A 15054-nucleotide genomic window follows, 5' to 3' on the forward strand; every position below is an offset into this window, starting at 1 on the left:
CTGGTTTGATTTGCATTGAGAGATGTTTTTATGGAAAGTACCCCATGCCAATCTCTAGGTATGGTGAAGGGTATGTGATGATGTGGGGGGGGGCTATTTTAATTCCAAAGGCCAAGGGAACTTTATCAGGATGCATAGTATCCTGGATCCATCAAATAACTGGCCTTTAAAAACAAAAATCTGCCTGCCTCTATGGGAATTTAACATAGCGGTGTACTTACTTATGCCCCCTGTATTTTAAGGAAGAACATTTATTTATTTATGATACATTATTCATTCACAAAGAAAATTGGTGTCCTTAAAGATTGGATTTTTCCTAATTTTTTTAATTAAGGCATTAAGATCAATTTCCAAAAGATGATTTTTTTTATTCCTCTTTTTAGTCAACTTTAGCATGGGTGTCCTAATTTTTTCACATGACTGTAGCTACTGTGTTCTCTCTGTTTTTACAGGTTTTTCTGTCGATTTTCATTAAACTGATCACAGACAGACAGTTACCCTGTGTCAGACTGTACGATGTCATGCAGCAGCAATCAATTAGTAAACCCGCATATAAAAGGAAGGCTGACACTAGAAATTGAAGGTTAAGGAGTATTTGAAGTTACTAAAGAAAGCTTAAAACCTTTCCACTTCAAGTTCAGTGATAATACCAACAGCACACTGCACCACTCCAACACATATATGAAACAAACAAAATGCACGTAAATCCAAGTGAATACATGAAGTACATAGGCTGCACACAGAGTTGTAATTGGGCTTTGAGAGTATAAGAGCGGGTGTGTGGGCCCATCTGCCCCTGGTATCCGGGCTCTGTGTTTGGGGGGTCATGGGCAGACTGCTGCTGGCGTGGAGTCTGAATAGGCCGGCGGCTGAGCTAAGAGAGCTGTGTGCACATGGCCTCCATGGCTAATCTGCTAATGTATTCCAGAGGTCAGGAGGGTTTCGCACCAAATCAATGGAGGGATTTACACAGCTTTCCCCTGGAATGTGCTCCATCCGCACCCTGCTTCGGAGAAAACAGCCACCTCTGCTTTGCCAGGCCGTCCAATTTTCCGCGGCATTTAACCACAAAAAAGGAAGAGCGAATTTGAAAAAAACAACAACAGAGAGGTGCAGTGAAGCGCTCTCTTACCTGTCCCTTCTCTTTTACATGTCCACCACAAAAAGTCAGCAGCAACAGCCTCAGGTTTGCTGCTGAGATGTTTAGTGCCCCTGTCCAACCACATACAAGCACTTTGGTATTTAAGAGCTCACTGACACAGAGATTACTGAGCAGAGATGTAAGATATGGCTGAGCTTTTACATATGGGGGTAAAAGGTGAAAAAACAGCAGGGAGGGAAGAAATAAAGAATGCATAAGAGCAGCGAGGGCCTTAATGTCAATCCAGAGTTTTTGAACTGTATCCTCTCTAATCCAAGAGGCCTCAGTACCTTAAAGAGAAGATAAGAATCACTTTGATATATCAGCATGAAACCACAGTTCAACTGAGAAAATCTGTGCACCATCAGCATCTACAGCCTATCTGCTCTCATAACATAAAGCACTAAGGCTCAAAATGTTCCATGTGAACATCTCAAAGGTCAACTGAAATGGGGCAGAAAATGGAAGCAATGTGGGGCGTCATGCTGTTCGAACAAGACGTCACAGAATTGATTCTCCCTGCAGCCGGACCTGCTTATAGATTCTTGATTAACCCTGAGGAATGAGAGCTTTTTACCATAGTTAATGTAAAAAAGCATGCACAATTTAACAGGAATTAAAGCACATTATAGAAGATTGTGATAGATATTGTGAAACACTCTCTCTTTCATCAGGTGTGGCTGTAAATGGCATTCAGTTTCTGTTTTCAATTATGTAAGGTAAATTCTGGGCCGTGACCCTGAAGCAGATGCCTACAGTGATTACTGGACAGAGAAAAAGAAAGAGAGAGAAGGTTCTGAGAGAAAATAGTAGGGAGGGAAAGTGGCCTACTCTGAAGCCTAGCACTCAAAGTGTCTGATATGTGATCATGGGAGATATTTCCCTCTTCTTATCTGTAGTGTGTCTGTTTGTGTGTTTTATGCAAATGTGTGTCAGTCAGGTCTTGTGTGCGTAGGAATGCACCAAGGTTACGCGGCGCTCAATCCCTCCTCTCCTATGTGTCTCTGGCTGTTGGGCCGGGCCCGGCTCAGGTCATAAATAAGCCAGCCTGGATAGAGGAGGACACCTGAACCCAGACACACAGACGCAGCGTACAGGGGCCCTGGTCTTAAATCCAGACAGCCCAGCTTGGACCAAACCAACCCCCCCCCCCCCACACACACACACACACACACACACACACACACACACACACACACACACACCCAGAGAGAGAAAGAGAGTCATGGCGGCTCACTTTCACTGGCCTTAAACTTAGTTATAGAGGTTACAGTTCAGATTCATATAAATGTGTTCAGCTCCACATGCTTTGAATGGGAGATTGATGTTCCACTTCTTATGTTATTCTTTCACATATCTGTCTCAGGGTGAGATGTGTTTTGTATATAACAAACTCCCACATGGATGGTTGATGAAAAGCAGAGTTTTATGTAAATAGTGCATTTACAATATAGATTTTTGGAGGAAAGAACTATAAAGGCAGATTCAGTATAGGCCCACACACTTGATATAATGTTTGTATCACATACTTTTCTGAAACTCTTCAAAATGCTCTTATCCTCTGCCCTTCTCTTGCTTTAACTCCCCCTCCCTCTTCCTAGCTTTTGCCATCCTTCTCTATCATCCAGCTGATCTGTCTGCGGCTGCTTGCTTCACTGCTGCAATGCTACATGATCTGTTTACCAATACTCCAGGCTGAGGGAAAGAAACGACAAAAGACTGTTTGAAGGGGATCAGAATCGACTCACACAGTTAGCCTCAAGCTCAGAATCTGCAGCACGAAGGTGACGTGATGGTCTCAGAAGAAGACATTTGAACTAGAGGATGGATACCTGAACCGAGCCCGTCGGAACCCGACGGTACCCGACAGGCCGGGCCGGGTTGGGACAGATATTTAGAAATGATGTTCGGGTTCGGGTCGGTCTCGGTCACATCAGTGCGATAAGGCATTGAACATTTTAAATTTAAAAAGCTTTTTATGTAGGTGCGCGCCTGTGTTAACGTGCGCTTGTTGCCCAGTGTGCGCTGATGAGCTCATCTGTTGACATTTCTGAATGCCTTCCTACAGTTGCTTAATAAAAGCGGGCTTTCCACACAAACAAACGTATGTGTCGTTAGTATGAGAAAAAAACGAGATTTTAACTGTGTCGGGCTCGGGTCGGGCTCGGACATAAATATCTTAATGCCTGGGTCGGGTTCGGTTACTGCTCTGTCGGACGAGGGCCGGGCTCGGACAGAAAAATGCGGCCCGATCCGCACTCTAATTTGAACACATTTTTGGTGTAATTTAATCTACAAGAGTAGTTTGAAAGAATAGTTTGACATGTTGGGAAATATACTTATTTGCTTTCTTGCCGACAGCTAGATGGGAAGATTTTGTTACCTTTGAACACAGCCAGGCTAGCTGTTTCCAGCTGCTAAGCTAACAAGCTGCTGTCTGTAGCTTCATATTTATCGTACAAACATGAGATTACTGATCCTCTTATCTAACTCTCAGTAAGAAAGCAAATAATCGTATGTTGAACTAATTTATAAGCTGTTAAGTTGTTCAGTATATTACTTTCTACATTTTAGAGGTTAAAATTAGAGAGGGATGAGCTTCATCCTCTCTGAATCTCCATCCCCACTCACCAAGTTCACCTACAATTCCCCCTTGCTCACTTTCCCCCCTCCACATGACTCACCCCCACCCAGCCTCTTGTCCCGCAGGTCCCATCCTCCTCATTGCCACGATCTCTCCATTCATCTGCCAGAACGTTTCCTGTGCATGGGGTGATGGGAGTTCAGCGGTTTGATAAACCCATAAAAGGCCCCCAGTTAGCCCTTGAAGGCCTCGGATGGCCTCTGTCACCCGTTCCCACAGCCCGCCTGTCTGTCAGCCCCTCTGACTGACAAGCCCTGTCACCCCACACCCTGACGCTCACGCCCACTCCAGATACACCCAACCCCCCCCCTCCTGCCACTCACTAATGACAGACAAAAGCTTCAGCCTCACACTCTTGCCCCTTGTCAGTCCACCAGTGGAGAAGGAGGGGAGGCGAGAGTGTGGGCACGGTGCCCAGTGACTCCACTTCGTCCAGTCATGAACAGGGTCCGCTTCTGTAGCCCTCCAGACTCTTTGAAAAGGAAGAATGCACCATGCTAAATCTGCCCACAAGGGATGGTGGGCGGTGTGAAAAGACTGACACTGATGCCACCCTCCCCCTGGCACAATGACACAGATGCTCCTGGCAGGAGGCTCGGAGCACAGCGCTGTGTCCGACAACATTAACAGGATATTTAGTGTTTGGTACCAATTTGGATACAGAGTCTCTGATCAGACTCTAGTGTGTTTTTATATGTTTCAGTTCATATTAACCAACACAAGCTGGATAAAAAAAAAAAGTGTTCTCTATTTCTGTAATGACTCAAGGGAAAGATCATATGTATCCAATTCGCACCATAAAGTGTACTGTTGACCAAACTCTTCTGGAGGAGGTTTGGTGACTTGCTGAAAGGTTAGTTCAGTGATTCAGCTATTTATGTACTTTAAATAACCACATTTGTCTTTTCCCCCCCCTTCCTGTCTAGATTGTGAAACATCTCTGTCTGAAGGTCACTTCTCAACACTTTACTTTCCCTTTCCTCCATCTGTCCTTTCTATAAGTGCCAGGCCACCCTCTGTGTATCTGCATCATATAATGCTGTTATTCAAAGAAGAAGTGGACAGTTAACTGAAAACCTACAACTCAGCGGCAAAGGAAGATTTCATCAAACTGTAGGGAACCTTTTCATGCAACTTAGTTCTAAGTGACACCCTAAAATTAGCTGAAGATTTGCAATAAACACCACAAGCAAAAAGTGTTGTGAATGCTGAACTGGAAGTGTTTCCTGTAATAGTAAAGGTAAAAAAAAAAAAACTTTGCCGCTCAAACTTCCAAGATGCATTTAGTTTCCCTGTACAATGCCAGCTTTTGTCTGGAAATAACCGTTTTTGTTTGTGTTATGGTTAGGGTACCTCCAGGTCTAGGTAGTAATATGTACATTGATATTTCAATCTTACCTTGTTCCCAAAAGGATACAGTTACTAGAGATGTTCTCTATCTGTCCAGGTTGGCACCCTACACCATGCTGGTACCCGACCACAGCCCCATATCTCAGTCCTACATTGAAGGCCGGGGGTGTGTATCCCAGCCAGCAGAGGCCCGGTCCTGTCTCCAGACACACATCAGTGTGATGGAAAGTCTCCTAAGCAGGCCAGGAACACAGCTCACCCTGTCTGAAGCCAGCTGCTTTAAAGACGCGAAGAAGAATTAAAAGGAAAATGATGGGAGGGAGAGAGGAGGCTTTCTGTCAGAAGATGAGATAATCTGACACGGACACACGCACACACGCACAAACACACACACACACACACACACACACACACACACACACACACATATACACAGGTTAATGCTGTGAAAAAAACACAGCAAGAATTTTCTTTTTTGGAAAAGTCACATGTGGTGTTATCTTAAAAGGATAATGAATATGTATTTCCTTGCGAATGAGAGCGAGTTTCAGTGTATCATTTTGTGATGGTAGTTTCCACAGAGACGACAACCTGGTTCCAGTGTGGTGACCAGGGATAATGCAGGTCATGCATGACTGTTTTTGTCTTTGTCTCTGTGTATCTCACTCCATCTGTCTGTATATCCAATGACACCAATTACTATTTTTTGTATTGGAAAAAAGGGAGTGCATAATACCAAATTTAAAAATCTAATTTGCATTCTGCTGCTGTTTTTTTGGGGGGCACAAAAGAGCCATTTTCTTTCACTCAATTCTCAACTTTATACCCCAACCCCGATGCTCCTCTTCTCCCTCCTCACATCTAGCTGCTGTATTTCCTGTGTGGTGAAGCTGGCACCAGGCTTTGAGAGCTTTCCTGCACAGACGTTTTTGATTCAAGCGCTGAAGTTTCTTGGGTTCTCTACATGTGTGGCGTAGACCATCTTCTTCCCCGCTCTGTTTACTGAGCAGTAAAACCCGGAGGCCACAGACCGACGTGGGCTCGCTCTGAGGCTCCTTGTTCCCACCAGAAAGGAACACATTTCATGAAGAATAATACTAATAATGTGACCAGAGCCCAAAACACTTCCTTTCCCGCAGCTCTGGAGATCAGGTTTTTGTTATATTATTCTTCATGTTACAGTATTGGCTGCCAGAGTGCCTCATGAACACTAACCCCAAAATTATCTATTGCTTTTTCAAAGTGTTGCACTTGAGAATCTTTCTCAGTCCAAACTCGCACCAACAGTAGACTTATTCTAAGCCCCTAAAAAGACTGAAATAGTCCCTTTATGCAGCACGTTGGGGTCTTTTAGGGGCTTGTAAGTGAATTAGAACTGCCTTAAAAATACCCTTGAGGAAACAGATGATAGAGGGAACAAACCAGAAAGAGACGAGTAAGACGACAAGGAAAGGAGACGCAAAGAGAAGTAAAGGGTGAGAGAAATTGAGTGAAAGAGATGAAGAGAGGAAGAAAAAGAGGAAGAAAAAGAGGAAGAAAAGGCCTGGTTTTCTTTTCCCTAACTGGATTCCTGGGTAATGACTGGGTCGTAATGGTACCGAGCCTCAATTTGCCAAATGGAACAGAGGCCCAGCCAGCCCCATGATGTTTATTTCTCTCCATTTTTTATCTTTTCCTTTTTTCCATTTTCGACATACAAATCATACATATATACAGAATCTGCATTTAATTTGTATGGCAGCCCACTGTTTCCTTCTTTTTTTTCTCATCCGCTACCCTATATTTTTTCTTGCATATTCAGCAGAGTCCTCTGGCCAAAGCAGGGATTTGTGGCTTGCTAACCAACGGAGGGGATATTTTCTGAGAAATCCCCTCTGCCAACAACTTTCTTCATTGCGGCCTCATATGCTGACCTGAGCATTGAATCACTGCTGAAAGAGACTTTGGTCCATGCTGTCTTTGTTACCCAGTGACCTAGAGTTGAACATAAGTTTGCAGAACAATGTCAAAGAAAAGAGAAGTGAAATATTTCTACTTAATGGTTTTTACTGTGCTGGTATGAAGGTATAGTCAGTCAATCCCCGTGCATGCAGCAGCAAAGTCAGCAATAAACCTGCAGTGAGCACTTTAAGCCTGCACACTCACGCACATTCAACAACCCAACAACCCCAGTAGTGTGGAACAGTTTCTAGTTCTGTGAGACTGATCAACTCTGTGAGCCACTGATGGGCCCCGATCCAGCGGCCACAGCGGCTGAATGAGAGCAGGCCAGGCTGCATGCCATGGGGGATTTCTGAGATCAGTGAATCTCTCCTTCTATCTCGGTATGGCTCAGAGGCTCTGGCTTTTGCAGAGAGCATGATATCTGGCCACGGTCCTTGTTTGGTTCAATTTACGGGCGCCATGTAGCGACCGCAAAAGTCAAAACCCAGACATGAATTCTCTCTCTGCATACACTGCTCAAGCAAACCAAAGTATTTAATACAATTGTGATTTATATTGATGTATTGGCTGCTACCTGAACTCACAGCACTTGAGATTTTAAATAGATTTGTATAGTTTCACATCATTCTCCAGAGTGTTTTTGTGGGTACACTTAGATTTACAAAATCATTGAATGCATTCATTTTTTGTAGAAACTTAAACTAATAAAACCTACTCATGGTGGGGTCATATTGTAGTGTGTAACTGTGGCAGCCATGAACACACCACCGCTTATTCTAAATGATGTCATAAAGATGACCAGTACATGAAAAAAATGCTGCTACACCTTTTTTCCCAACTGAAGTCTTTTCCAGACTCCACTTTTCTTCTGCTTTGTGCCCCACTACCCCATCCGTCCCCCTTTCCTCCTCCATCCACACATGGCAGCTCCACCAGCAGCCGCACCCTCTCCCACTGTCGTCCCGAGCCAGGCACTTTGACGGACTGTCCCCACTTTTTGCCAGAAATAAAAATATTTGTTCAGTTAAGTGTTTCTGCAAATGGCGTGACGGTCTCATGGGCTGTCGGGCAACTGGAGTTCAGGTGGCCGGGTCCTTAATGATGGACTGATTTCAGTCATTTGATTTCTCAGAGAAAGACTTCAGTGTCTCCTTCCACACACGATTCTCGGAAACATCGAGGGTAGCAGAAGCTAAGGATTCATGCTCTAAACCAAATAGTGGCCCCATGGCACGCAGTGACGCAGCGCCTCCCCTCTGAACCCTTAGCTCCCTGAGCCATGGCCTTTATCAGCTCGGTACGGACATCTGACTGCACCAGTTGAGCTGAGACAAGGCGCATGAAACATTTCTGACATTTCTCGAATGTGTGGCTAATCAGGAATGGCTGCTCATGGGTGGAGGATTCTCTAACTGCAGGAAGAAAAAGGGGGGAAGGTGATGCTGTACAGCTGTATAACACGTTGGGGGTAGAACATACAGTTCTGCAAATGATCTGCCTGTGATTTATATATTTTCATATGTTTATAGGCTGTTCACGTCAATATAACTTTATGAAAATATTAGTGTATGGGTCAACCATGCTGTGAGTGCATAAATCCATGAACTCTGTGTGAAAAATGTGGTATACCAAACCCTTTTTAGCCACTTTGACCTACATACCTACAGTATATTGCAAGTACTTGTAGTTGAAACCAAAAAAATCATAAAAATAATTCTTACGAGTGGAAAACTTATTAAGATATTATAGGTTAGGGGTAAAGTCATTATTGGTTATAATTGAGGGCCAACTGCATTTAGAGCATGAAAAGAGGTGTGAGTAAAGGGGGAAAGTGTGATGCTGATGTGCATCTTGTGCAAGAAAAGTGTATGAATCGTTGCTTCCTGCTTTTTAAGGTAATCCTAGAAAATCAATAGGAATTTGCATGCAACTTCTACCACAAATATACAGTACTGTCTACTACGACACCTCCGTCAAGAAAAACCGGCACAGTGAAGCTGCTATGATTTCTCTCTTCAGGCTGGAGTTGTGTAGGCTGCGTAGGCCATAAATATCAGCGCTTTTATAATCTTAATTACACAGACATTTTTCTGTTCTCCTCCATGGGCCAGCTCCCCCTCAGACCCAGCAGGTTGCCGTGACGATGCCAAGCACTCCCCTCCACAACAACAACAACAGCAGCATTCAACAGGCGAAGATTTAGAGCTCTGCAAATATTGGCTGCGCTGGCCTTCATGTGTCAAGAATGGAAGGGATACAAATTCAAGGGGGTGGTTGGTGTTGATCGTGACTCTCACCTCTACCTGTTCTAAACTTCTGGAAAATATACATTTCCCACATCCAGTAGAAACTAGAAGGACAAGGCAACAGGGTGGAGTTACATCAAACTGAGGCAGAAAAAGCAGCAGGGAAAGAAAGCAATCAAAAGAAGATTTAGATCCCCCAGAAGAGACAGCGAACATATTGAGAGTTGGGTCAACTCCCACCACCGCCCGAAAGCTCTCCTCTATTCACCCTGACACATTAGTATTCTAATGCCAGTGGGAATATGTATGACTGCATCCGAGAGAAAGAGATGCACAAGCCTGTGCCAGAGGAGCAGGGGAAAAGACAATGAAGGGGTAAACAGAAGAGAGACGTTAATGTGGTCAAGTCCTGTAGGGAGAGAAGCATTAACACCATAGAGGGGGTTTATATGATGACACTATTTATTTCCCTGCAGTCATTGTCTGCGTCTCCATGCCGACACAGCAGAGCTTTAAGACCAGAGGGGCTCTCTTCTTATGCGGGTGCACCCTGGTTCACCTTTATAGTCACACAAGGAATTGATAATAATGAATTACCGTACAGCTTTTTGTTCTACAAAGCTTGTTTTCGGTTATAGTTTAACCTCATGCACTCACATCCTTTACCACACAGCAAAAAAATACTCATTTAGAATTACCTAATGGTCCTGCATTTAAAATCCTACTCCAGTAAAACTAAAGAAATATTATCAGTAAATGTACTTAAAGTATCAAATGTAAAAGTACTCTATAGAAAATTGCCCCCTGTGACTGATACAGTATTATAATGTAAAGTATGTGGGTTGCGCCCATGAAAAATTTGCCAAATCTTTTCTGCCAATGCCAAACAGGTTATTTTGCTGTTGCTATTGACGTCTTGTTTTGAGCTTCTGGTACCCCCAGGTGCTGCAGTTGGATTGTAGGGTCAAAGTGTGGAGAAGACGCGGAGAACGCTATGCTGATTGCTGCACCGATAGAGTAACACCTTTTGGTGGAGGCAGTGTGATGGTGTGGGGTGGCATCTCCCTCACTGGAAAAACGAGGCTTGTCATCATTGGAGGCAATCTCAATGCAGAGAGATATATAGATGAGATTCTGCAACCAGTGGCAATCCCATATCTCTACAGTCTGGGACCGAACTCTCCAACCCTCCAAGATGACAATGCTCGCCCCCACAGGGCGGGGCTTATCAGAGACTACCTCCAGAATGTGGGAGTGGAGAGGATGGAATGGCCTGCCAGCAGTCCTGACCTCAACCCCATTGAACACTTGTGGGATCAGCTTGGGCGTGCTGTTCGTGCCAGAGTGACCAACACAACCACGTTGGCTGACTTGCGACAAATGCTGGTTGAAGAATGGGATGCCATCCCACAGCAGTGTGTGACCAGGCTGGTGACCAGCATGAGGAGGAGGTGCCAGGCTGTTGTGGCTGTTTATGGTTCTTCCACACGCTACTGAGGCTCCTGTTTGTGAAATGAATCAATTGTTAAGTTGCCAATATGTCTTGTTTCTTCAAACTTCAATCATCCAATCCACCAAACACCAAACGAGTCAATGGCAGAATAAGCTGTTTGGCATTGGCAGAGAAGATTTGGCAAATTTTTCATGGGCGCAACCCGCATACTCTGCGCTGCTGCTCATCCCACAAATGCATGTTCCTTACAAATGGGGCACAATTTGAAAGGAAACTAAACAGGCTTTCCAACAGTATAAGATTTATTGCCAAAAAGCATTGTTACCACAGAGAAATAATCTACCAAACACAAATTTCCTTAGTTTTTGTGCTAAGTTTTATAATACTGTATCAGTCACAGGGGGCAATTTTCTTTTACATTTGATACTTTAAGTACATTTACTGATAATATTTTTTTAGTTTTACCGGAGTAGGATTTTAAATGCAGGACCATTAGCTTTGCTGTGTGGTAAAGGATGTGAGTGCATGAGGTTAAACTATAACCGAAAACAAGCTTTGTAGAACAAAAAGCTCACAAAAAGAAACACAAATTTCCTTACTTTTTGTGCTAAGTTTACATGGCATTGTCATGGCATTTTACTGCAGTAGCTGGCTGAGGTGAAGGTGGTTTTACATAGTTGGTTAAGTCCAGTGGCTCCCGACTCAGGTGTCCGGCTGCTCCAAAGGGTCATAATATAAATAAAAAAGTAGAATGAGGTTGAAAAGAAGAAGAAGAAAAAAAAGTTCTGCAACACCAATTTCTATTCATCTTTTGGAATTATTCCCTCAGTGTTTGCTTTTTTGGTGAAATATTGGGGAGTTTTTTTTTCCTCTTTGAGCTGAAACAGTTATTTAAATGAAACCATCTGAGAGAGTTAGAGGTGAAATGTTTATTTGGTAGAACTGCTAAACATGACAAGGGGCCCCAACCAGACACTGCCTTTTTGTAATTAAAGTCAAGTCTTTTTTGTAAGGTCACAAGTCGGGAAATGTTTCATCTTCAACAATGTATTGTAATTTATGAACATAACATATATTTTTATGTAAAAACTTAATCTGAAAAGTAACTGGTAATTACACCTATCAAATAAGTAAGTGCATACTGTAACAAATGGCTCAAAATGGTACTTATGTACAGTAAAGTACTTGTATGTGTACCTAATTACAGTCCACCACTGGTGGAAAGGATAGGTATTCCTAATGGAAAAACAATGCTTAGTTCATTCTACGATTACACAGAAAACAGCTGATCAACAGTTTGAGGCTCCTGTCCAGTCATGTAGTAGAAAATAACTGTAAACTTCAGCCATTGATCATCACAAAGCATCAATATTAAGAAGAGTTAAGAGCACATTTGTGCTTCTGTTCTCTTTAAAGTCCCTTTTATTCCCTTATGAGCGCAATGAATTTGAACTATTTAGCAAATAAATCAACTGAGCTTAAACAGTTTACTCTTGACTACATGCCTGCATCAGACTAAACATATGCACACAACAACCTGATGCTTGTAAATATTTTCACCATGTCCAGCAGCGAGTTGGATCAACTTGAAGCCCCATGTCAAAATGCATTTTCTATGGTCCGTTAATAACTCAGGCTAATCACTTTAGCATTGTCTCTAGGGGCACAATGCCTCCCCTCATGTCCCGTATCCTAGCGAGGGGGCTAGCGAGCGGTCTGGTGACGGTGTGTTGAATTTGGGTGACAGGGCCCCAGTGGGAGTGGGCGCCCCCCTGTCCCTTAGATAATCCCCAGGAGAAAGGGCCTGCATTTAGGGTGCGATACGCTTAATCCAAGGGGGCCCTGTTCACAAAGGAGCCCAGCACTTCCTTTGGCCTGGGAGCTTCCGCTGGTCTGGGGGGCCTGGCGTTGGTGCCAGTACAAACAAGAGCCAATAATACACGTCCGCACTACAGTGGCACAAACAACAGACATATACACACACATACACAGACATCATGGAATGGTGGAGAGAGGAGTGAGCATGGGAGAATCACAAAAACAAACTTGTAAATTCACACTGTCCTTACGGGGAGCCAATCCAAACAAGCAGCCCACACTCAGCAAGAGTAAACACGGAGCACACACAAATATACTATATATATATATATATATGTATATATACAGTACTGTGGGCAGAGGCAGTGTTTACATTCTGCTCCTGGTACGATGAAACAAAGCTTGTGTGTACTGCAGAAAGATTAGCTCAGAGAAAGACCGAAATAGAGAGGGATCAAACAGCTCGCTGCCTACAGATAGTTTCATAAACAGGAAGATAGCGTCATGTAATGGCCCCTTCAGATGCTAAATGGAGTCTCATATACAGTAGATGTGATCTGGGGATGCTGGTGGATGACGCACACCTCCTTATTCTCCGTCAGCATTTGTGTTCCTACAGTAAGGGAAAATGAACATTTAAAAAAAGATAAAAATCAGCAAACTTGATCTTTTCCCAAACACATTTTCCCTCTTATTTACCACAAAAGCAAATTATACTCTTACCAAGGCATGCACATAGTATTTAGAGATATTTACGTAAACAGCTGAGGGATATTATTCCATACTTCTCTGACATGATTCCACACATGAGTTTGGATTAGACATTTGGCAAAAGGGAAATACATCAGGAATGGCGTCTTTTTTCCGTCATTTTCAGACTTGCTTTTCCTTCCCATACTATTTCACGCTGCCACATCCTCTTTCGTCCGTGGGTCCCCTAGCATATTCACTTGGCCCCAATACATGTGTGGAGAGGCCACAGCAGATAGGGGAGGAAAGTTCTGTTGTGTAACAGAATATGGATAGAAATACTTCTAACAAATAGTTATTTACTTGAGATTAAACTGACATTCAAACTGCTGTCACTGCTTACACACCAACTGACACTAACGTGCACACACTTATTCTGGCAATATTACTTCAACTGAAATTTCAATTGCTTTTAACTTTTACATCTCAGCTAGCATTTAAATTTCTTTCATCCTTATATATATATATATATATATATATATATATTGGAAGCAATATTTTGGAAAGGGGGGCGTTTGTTTTAAGGCGAGTTTACACCAACGATTCACAACAATACGAGTTTACACTTTAAACTACTTGCAAAAATTAGTGGTCTGCAACATTAAAACCTGCCAGTTTACGCCACTGCGACTGGACAAGACCGTGCATTGCAACTCTTCTCCTCTTCTGTGTTTCTGTCAGCTCCGTGCTGCCTTCACAGAAACGGGACGTCAAAGTAGCATCTTAAATGAACTCCGTACTGCAGCGTTATGTATCAGTCTTGTTGTGAACTTTAAAGTCTCCATCAAATGTATCTTTAATAAATCTATGAACATAGCCGTTGAACATTTTTCATTCAATTATATGATTTTTTGATAACAATAGTACCAACAATGATAATCATCATAACAATGATAGGGCCTAATCATTAATATTCAGGGCAACTAGCCTACATCTTATTTGATGGGGGGTGGGGAGTTAAGGGACCTGGATTATGGATAGGGGGCCGCTGGCCCAAAAAAGGTTGAGAATTACTGCTTTACTCTAATCGATCGAGGCAGCGGGAGACCAGCACCTCCTGCTTTCTGCGAGGTAAAATTACTGTTCTTGTCAAAGGAGCCTGGTGGCTTAGACGAAGTCGGAAAGGTAAAGCAGTGAACATATTCTAAATATTGTGTATACTTAAAAATATTTAGATTCCTTTTTCCTTAATAGGTGGCAGAACTGCATTTTGCTGTGGGCACCCACAGCAGTACATTGCTTAGCTTCTGTGTCCGGACTCGTGTCGGCTTTTCCAAACTGGGGACAGGCTGACCGCCATCTACTGTAGGTAATACACTGACTATAGATAAGTACCTCATACAACCCCACTTCAAAATATCCAAACTATCCCTTTAAGGTTATCTTACTACAGGGTCATACTCTCCTTTCAGAGCTTTTTGGCAGTCTCTTTATTTTCCAGTGTGACAAACACCCACCAATTTGGCACCAACACAGCTTAAAATAAACCATAGAGTATTTTAACCATCTCTGTGACTCAGGTCTGACATAAAGATTAAGCATTCTCTCTAGGACTCTCCATTCTCTGAATGCTGACCTTTGGCTGAATGGTATTTCAGCGGCAGTACGTGGTCAGTACGTACCACATACTTAATAAGAATTATGAGCAGTGACACAATTATATATCAGCGTAATGTCCAAACCTTGCCATACTGTGTCTTGCAGCATT

Source organism: Sander vitreus, chromosome 17 (genome assembly GCF_031162955.1).
Source record: "Sander vitreus isolate 19-12246 chromosome 17, sanVit1, whole genome shotgun sequence".
Classification (NCBI taxonomy): Eukaryota; Metazoa; Chordata; class Actinopteri; order Perciformes; family Percidae; genus Sander; species Sander vitreus.